The sequence below is a fragment of the Sciurus carolinensis genome, unplaced genomic scaffold, assembly GCF_902686445.1.
Source record: "Sciurus carolinensis unplaced genomic scaffold, mSciCar1.2, whole genome shotgun sequence".
Lineage (NCBI taxonomy): Eukaryota > Metazoa > Chordata > Mammalia > Rodentia > Sciuridae > Sciurus > Sciurus carolinensis.
Genome location: NW_025920276.1, coordinates 125,537 through 134,571, shown reverse-complemented (window position 1 = coordinate 134,571; position 9,035 = coordinate 125,537). Strand labels below are relative to the sequence as shown.

General features: G+C 34.7%; 1 pseudogene; it reads left to right on the top strand.

The window, feature by feature from the left end:
• The first annotated feature begins 6,579 nt into the window (after positions 1-6,579).
• LOC124975431 (olfactory receptor 4C11-like) lies at positions 6,580-7,482 on the top strand (annotated as a pseudogene).
• Positions 7,483-9,035: the final 1,553 nt, after the last annotated feature.

Sequence of the window (9,035 nt, the reverse complement as noted above, 5' to 3'; positions counted from 1 at the left end):
AAAGGTTATTTATGCTAAGCCCATGGCCAACATCTTTCTTAATGGAGAAAAATTGAAACCATTCCCTTTAAAAATGGGAACAAAAGAGGGATGTCCTCTTTCACCACTTCTATTCAACATTGTCATCAAAACTCTATCCAGAGCAATTAGGCAGACTAAAGAAATTAAAGGGATATGAATAGGAAAAGAGGAACTTAAGCTGTCACTATTTGTGGATGACATGATTCTATTTTAGAGGACCCAAAAACCTCCTCCAGAAAACTTCTAGACCTCATCAATGAATTCAGCACAATAGCAGGCTATAAAATCATGCATGAATCTAAAGCATTTTTATATGCAAGTGACAAAACAGCTGAAAGGGAAATGAGGAAAACAACTCCATTTGCAATAGCCTTAAAAAAAATAAAATACTTGGGCATCAACCTAACCAAAGAGGTAAAAGATCTCTATAATGAAAATTGCAAAATGATGAAGACAGAAATTAAGGAAGACCTTAGAAGTTGGAAAGATCTCCCATGTTCTTCGATAGGTAGAATTAATATTGTCAAAATGGCCATACTACCTAAAGTGCTATACAGATTCAATGCAATTCCAATTAAAATCCCAATGACGTACCTTACAGAAATAGAGCAAGCAATTGTGAAATTCATCTGGAAGAATAAAAAACCCAGAATGGCTAAAGCAATCCTTAGCAGGAAGAATGAAACAGGGGATATCGCAATACCAGAACTTCAACTATACTAAAAAGCAATAGTAACAAAAACAGCATGGTATTGGCACCAAAACAGACAGGTAGATCAATGAGAATAGAGGACATGGACACAAACCCAAATCAATACAATTTTCTCATACTAGACAAAGGTGCCAAAAATATGCAATGGAGAAAAGATAGCCTCTTCAACAAATGGTGCTGGGAAAACTGGAAATCCATATGCAACAGAATGAAACTAAACCCCTATCTCTCACCCTGCACAAAAATCAACTCACAATGGATCAAGGACCTTGAAATCAGACCAGAGACCCTGAATTTTACAGAACAAAAAGTAGGTCCAAATCTTCACCTTCATGGCTTAGGATCAGACTTCCTTAACAGGACTCCCATAGCACAAGAAATAAGAATCAATAACTGGGATAGATTCAAACTAAATAGCTTTCTCTCAGCTAAGGAAACTACCAGCAATGCAAAGAGATAGCCTACAGAGTGGGAGAATATCTTTGCCACTCATACTTCAGATAGAGCACTGATTTCCAGAATCTATAAAGAACTCAAAAAACTCTACACCAAGAATACAAATAACCTAATCAACAAATGGGCTAAGGATATGAACAGACACTTCACAGAAGAAGATCTACAAGCAATCAACAAATGTATGAAAAAATGCTCACCATCTTTAGTAATAAGAGAAATGCAAATCAAAACTACACTAAGATTCCATTTCACCCCAATTAGAATGGTGATTATCAAGAATACAAGCAACAATAGGTGTCGGAGAGGGTGTGGGGAAAAAGGTACACTCATACATTGCTGGTGGGACTGCAAATTAGTGCAGCCACTCTGGAAAGCAGTGAGGGGATTCCTTAGAAAACTTGGAATGGACCTACCATTTGACCCAGCTATCCCACTCCTCAGCCTATACCCAAAGGACTTAAAATCAGCATACTACAGAGATACAGCCACATCAATGTTCATGGCTGCTCAATTCACAATAGCCAGACTATGGAACCAACCTAGATGCCCTTCAATTGATGAATGGATAAAGAAACTGTGATATATATATATATATATATATATATATATATATATATATATATACAATGGAATATTACTCAGCTATAAAGAATAATAAAATTATGGCATTTGCAGGCAAATGGATGAAATTGGAGAATACCATGTTAAGTGAGATAAGTCAATCTCAAAAATCCAAAAGACGAATGATCTCACTGATAAGCGGATGATGACACGTAATGGGGGATGGGAGCGGGGCAAGAATGGAGGAAGGAGGGACTGTTTAGAGGGAAAAGAGAGGTGTGAGGGGTGGGGGGGAAGGAAAAAATAATGGAATGAATCAAACATCATTACTTTATGTAAATGTATGAATATGCAAATGGTACAGAAACAACATGTGGCCCATTTGTTTATGATAAAAATAAATTTCAAAACAAATAAATAAATAAAACTGCTTTGAGAAAAAAAAATCAAGTGGACCATTGTTACAATAAAAAAAAAACTTGAAAAATTAAATTTCTTTAATAATAATACATTGTTTTTGAATTAAAAATTTGATAGGATTCCCTTTGTATAGAAACATGGTAATATTTATATGTATGAGAAAAACTTCACATAGGGTTCAGGAAATGGTTTTTATGTTCACATGAGTTATCAGATCTGAATGGGCAACTTGATATTTCATATATAAATTAAAAAGAATTGAATTTTATGTGTCTTTGAATCTAAAAATGAAAGAAAGAATGGAAAGAGATTACCTACTGATTACTCTCCCTTCTCTCTACTATTTGAAAAATCTTTACAGAGTGAAAACAAAGTATTTTGCACATTAGAAACAGAAATTTATTCATACCATTTCATGTTATAAAATATGGATGACAGTGATCATAGTTACTGTTGAAGAACAGCCAGGACTCAAGATGGATAGAGGGTAGAGACTCCATGTACCAGGGCTCATGGTACATGGACATCTAACTGGCTTCAATGAATTCCATGATTCCATAAGAGAGGGACTTAAGTCATAATCACATAAAAAATGAGTAAGTTTTCCTCAGCTGCAATTAATACTGAGTTGAAATTTAACTCCAGTGCCTGCTTTGTCTTCGGACTGTGTCAACTAGGTAACTCACTGACAACCTTTGGGACTGATTGGGAGTTTGGCTTTCTTAGAGCTCCTGAGAATAAAAGCTTTAGGTTTCTAAAACCTTTGTGGAATTACTATAAATATCCAGTCCAATAAAAAGAAACTCATTTACTTACACTGTTACCAAAGACAAACTTGGAACAAAAGCTGGTTTCAGAGGTTTCTCCAAATGTTGGAATAGTTTGTTCCATAATGTTTTCAAGAACCAAATTAAGAAACTTCCTCCAATTTTTACAACATTCTTCCTTGCTCCAGTAGAGAAATTGTTGTTTTCATATGACACTGTGCTTTTGGAGGAACCATGTGTAATATGTACGGTCCACTTGTAAAATCTCCTCTGCATAGTATCTCCACATCCCATAATTATGATATAAAGCTGTAACCAGACTTCATGTGATTCAGTTTCCTGTAAATGAAAGTTGAAGTTCCTTGGAAATCATCTGTTTGCTTAAAAGAAAAGAGGTAAGGCTTTTAATCTCTCTAAAAGGCTCTCTGCACTTTACCTTCTCTAGATTGATTTGATGGAATCTATACTGACGTTTTATCTTATGAAAAGTGGAGCTCCTGGGGAGTATTTCCCAAAATAACAGTTATGGTGGTTCAGGATTCATGATATGCCCCTGGCCTCAGCAGGAAGCTGTACTATATCTTTAATGACTTTCTTTTAATAGAAGGTGGAATTAGACATCACCATGACATTGAACCCAGCATGGCTGTACTTTTAATCATAGGATCATCTCATTTTAAGAGTTTAGTGCCAGTGGTGGTATTTCTGGGACAGAGTATATGTTAGGACTCTAGTTTTTACCCACCTGGAGTTTCAGGATCCTTGGTCTTCCTTGCTCATGATGCACAACTTACCCTCTCTGGTTCTGGCACAAGAGCTTTGAATTGGGTCTGAAAGAAGGAGGCTAAACTTCAAAATGAAATCTTGGGTAACAGACTCCTTTGACCTCTGCTCTCTAGATCTTCCTTTCTCCTACCCCCTGACTCTGCTGCTGTCTCTTTACTACCATTCTCCTCTTTGCTACTCAGATTCATTGACTCTCTGCCCTGTCCCCTTTTCACTATTATTCATTAGCTATCTAATTCATGTTTTCATACTTTTCTCAACATGAAAGTTGAAGAACTTGATTTTATGATCAAGTCAGAAAAATAAAAAGAACTGGAATTTTCTGATGGCTCAAGATTTCTCTTTTTGAGGATGTAATCTACATGGAAGATTGTGGTTTGTTATTTTCATGACAGGTGAGGCAGATACAAAAGACAATAACTATTTAGTATCAGCATCCCATTCTTGTTTTGGCTCAGGAAAACTCTCTATGTTACAGGTCATAATTAATACACAGAAAAGAACAAGACCAGTGGCCATACTTACCTTGTAAGAAAACATTCACATCAAATGAAATAAGAAAAGTGAAACTTTGTTTAAATATAAGGTAATGAAACAAGGAAAATATGTAATATAAAGTATTTTATTCAAGTCAAATCAAAACACATAGTAATATCAAAGAAAAGGAATAGAGGTAGATGATTTTCTGGACAAAAGCACAGAAGGGTTTTGTGCCCAGATATAATTTGAACTTGTTAAAATTCTAATGAGGGAAATAAAATTCAAAGAAGATAAATGGTATGCTCCACTACCATGGTTGTCCCCCAAATCAGAGAGAAAGTTTAGTTCAGGAGTTTAAGAAAAAATAACTGGTTTCAATGATAAACCTGAAACAGTATTGACCTGAGCTTATGCAAGGATTTTGACAAAGTGCTCCTTGTCCCTAAATCTTTTTTTTTCCTCTTATTTAAAATAAACCAAAATAGGTTTGCATGCCTGGAGAGCGTGGGTGTCCATCATTTGCCCATGACTTTATTTCAAACGGCCTTTGTATTTGATGAGAATGTAGATTTTTCTTAAGATCCTCTGTGTGTTCACCTGATGAAAAGCATTTTTTCTTCTTCTTGTAATTTCTAACTGGTCCTTTTTTCACACCCTCTTTCTAGTTTTCTCTCATGAGGAATCTAATGTATTGAAATTAACTAATAATTAGTTCATTTTCTATTTTATAATTGTCAGAGATAACTAGAATTAAAATCAGTTGTAGTTATTATAAATACCCTAGTTTATCACATTGAGCTAATACTATTTTAGCTGGATGGCAAAGAAAGTTAAATTTTTATTCACATTATATGTGTTTATTATAGAAGTAAATGGACAGTTTGAATTACTAATTATGAAATACTGATTTTACTTAGAGAAATCCAGAATAAGCTTACTGAGTATCTATACATAAAAGGGATATTTAACAAAAACATATGTATATGAAAAATTTGAATAATATATAAAGTTACTTCTGGAGAGTGACATTAAAAACTATGAATTGTTATCTTGTAATTCACTGTAAACTTTGGATATTTTATTGTGAAAACACTTCTATACTATAGTCAATATATTTCTAATAAACATCAATGCAAGTAAATTGGAAGGGTATGAGAGAATGATTACCAATTCATTTGAAAATATATACATTTTATGCCTTAGAGATCCTTTTGTCTTTTTTAAATAAAATTCATAAAAAAACATATATAAATAATAAGATATTTGTGCACAAGTTTATACATGAGAGTTAAAATTTGAAAACAACTTTTAAAATGAATCAAAAATTTATACCATGAAATTTTGAATGTTAATTTATAATTGATAAAATGAATTTTTGTGTTATGGATACTCTTTGTGAATGCCAGAAATTTAAGTATTATAGGATGATTTAAATTGCATAGAGAAGTGTGCATATAAGATTGAACAAATGATGGGAAAAGGTCTATGTATTGAAATTCTTTAGGTTAATGATTTGGAAAAAACAGAGATGGACAAATACAAACACTTCTCAAAAACTTGATAGGAAAATTCACTTTTGCAGTTTTAGGCATATACAAAGTGACACATTAAGTTTAATGTGTAAGGTGTGAGACTCAATCTAACATGAGTGATGGATTGTTTTAAATATATAGTAACTTTACTTACTAATTCCAAACTTAATGACTTATTTAAAGATCTCATGTGTGCAGACTGAAAATGAAAGTAAAATTAGGACTGTGTGAACCAAAAGTTGAAGAAATAATTCCATCTTAAAGCAAAACTTGGTCAAGACACTGAAGAGGAAGAATGGGCACAAACTGCAGTGCATATCTAAAAATGTGATTTTACAAAAGGATTACTCTAATTTAATACTTTGATATTATATATAGATAACAGTTTTAGTAATTGAGATGCATTTCCATTCTTTGCACATTTTTACCATATACATTGGTGTATGAGTCTGTTGGAATCTTTAACTTTTATAAAAATGAAAATTATAAAACATTAAGATGACCTGAGTAAAGTGCTACAACAGAGTCACTAACTCTCAGACATGGGCAGAGACCACGATTACTAGTAGGTTTTATTCTTTTCCACAAAATATTATATTCTTTGTCCCAAATAAGAAGACCTTGCATCAATGCCTGTGGTTAGAGGGCATTGACTTAAAAATAATTTTACCAAGTTATTAAAATACATGAACAAATGGAAGAGTTACTGTATTATGTTGAACATTTTGGAACTACAAAGATGTAATTGAGTGCAGGTCACTTCTACTACCAAATTATCATTTTATCAATTTTATTTGTAGATAAAACACTTCTCAGTTGTGCCCTTTCTCTACTCACTGTAACCATGGAGTTGAATCACAGTGTGAATGAGTTCATTCTGTTTGGGTTAACACAGGATATTCTAAAGGAGAAAATAGTGTTTGTGGTCTTCTTGTTTCTCTATCTTCCAACTCTGTTGGCAAACTTGCTCATTTTGATGACCATTTGATACAGCCGGACTCTTGGGAGTCCCATGTACTTTTTCCTTTTCTACTTATCCTTTTCAGATTCCTGCTTTTCAACAAGCACCACCCCCAGATTGATTATAGATGCTATAGCTGAGAAGAAAGTCATCTTTTACAATGAGTGCATGACACAAATCTTCGCTGTTCACTTCTTTGACTGCGTGGCAACCTTGGTTCTCATCCTCATGGCCTTTGATCGCTACATGGCCATTTGCAAGCCCCTGCGATATACAATTATCATGAACCAGCAGGTTTGTGGAGCACTGGTGATTCTAGCCTGGGTTGGGTCTTGTATCCATTCTTCAGCACAGATTTTCCTGGCTTTGAAATTATCCTTTTGTGGCCCCAATGTGATTGATCACTATTTCTGTGATTTGCAACCTTTGTTGAAACTTGCCTGTATGGACACTTATGTCATCAATTTACCCATAGTGTTTAACAGTGGGGCCATATGCATGATGAGTTTCATAATCCTGCTTATCTCCTACACTTTCATTTTACATTCTCTAAGTCATCACAGTGCAGAAGGAAGAAGAAAAGCCCTCTCTACCTGCACCTCCCACATCATTGTGGTTATCTTATTCTTTGTTCCATGTATATTCACATATACTCATCCTCCAATTACATTTCCAATAGATAAGTTGGTGGCTGTGTTTCATACAATTGGGACACCTTTGCTCAATCCTCTGAGGAATGCAGAAGTCAAAAATGCCATCAGAAAGTTATGGTTCAACAAACTCTGACTCAAGGCAGTGAAGAGTGGTAGGTTCCTTACTAATTCTATGATAGTTTAAATAAATTGCAGCCATAGAGAAAAATAAATATTCTTACTCTTATGTTATAGTATAATTCTATTTCAGTAGGATGTTTGGTAAAATAAGCAGACTGAACATTTTTATTTTAAGACCACATTACTTGTAGTGATATAATACCAAGTGCAGCCATATTTGGGGAGTAACCGCTGATACACTTTGGCTCTCTGTGCGGGAGCATCCGGAATTCCATCCAGTGCTTGACAAAGATCCTCTGGAGGATGATTGCAAAGGCTCATCCTAAAAGGAATTGCTGGATGTTTTGCTCCAAAGCATGGTGTTTTCTCTGCTGTGTTTCTCTGATAATATATTACTCATTTCAGTCTGAATGGATTGCTTAAGGGGATGAAGGGAATACAACAAAAATTCCAGAAAATATTACCTACAATCTGAAAAACAATGGGTCTTTACCACTAACAAAATTAAAAATAATTTTGCAACCATGCAATGAGTCCCTGAAAGCCTCTGGAGAAAATAGTTGTAGATCTGCCTTTGTCTCCAACAGGCTGGCTAAATTTTAACAGTGGTTTTGTTTATGTGTGGTGGTGAGGTAAGAGAATAAGGTTCCACAACATTCCTTCCTTCCTACAAAAAATATGTCACCCCTATAATAAATGTTGACACACAATAACCATTGGGACCACTGCCCTCCTGTAACCCTTAACTCAGCAATTTAGATATTAACCAGAGGGACCTAATAGAAATGGTCACATGAGATTACTTGTCTATCACTTTAACCACGAGAATAATAAGAATAGTCTTAGGTCACATAGAGTTTAGATATTAAGGAAATAAACATTGTATTAGCTCATCAACGTAGTTAGATATTCTTAAAACAATTGTGATTAGGTAAGGATGATCTGTAAGGTTGTTGTTTTCTGCCTATGCTTTGGAAACTTCTTTAATATTAACCACAAGACTGCCATTGTAGCCTGAAGAAAAATGTATATAAACCCAGCCTTCCCCAGAATAAAGTGGGATTGATTGCACCAGAACTAGAGTCTGTGTCTTTCATTCTCCATCCATCGCCGACGCTGTCTCCCCGTGCCCCGTTTACCGGTGTGGAACCCATGGACTCCTGCTAGGGCTGGACCCCGGCATCTCTGCATTGATTCGCTTGCCCTTGGAAGCTTGGGAGACAGATCTTATTGTTTCTATAATTTTATTTATTTTATACACTCTTGTGATTGTGATTTCTGTTCTTCATTTTCTTTCTCAACATGCATTTCTAACATCAAATCTTTGAGGAAATCCATTCTGGCACTCTTAAACCTGTGTCATCTCTTATCTGCCTTAACAATCAACAACCCAAAGTCACCCCAAGAAAACCATGTTCCCGAAGGATCATAAATATCAGATAGTTAATTCCTGTTTGATACTTGAGTAGTTTTGTAACAAACTTGAAAAGTAGCCTTTTATTCCTCTCATGAACATAAATAGAGTGATCACTTGTTCTTTTAAAATAAGATCAATACTGGTTATAA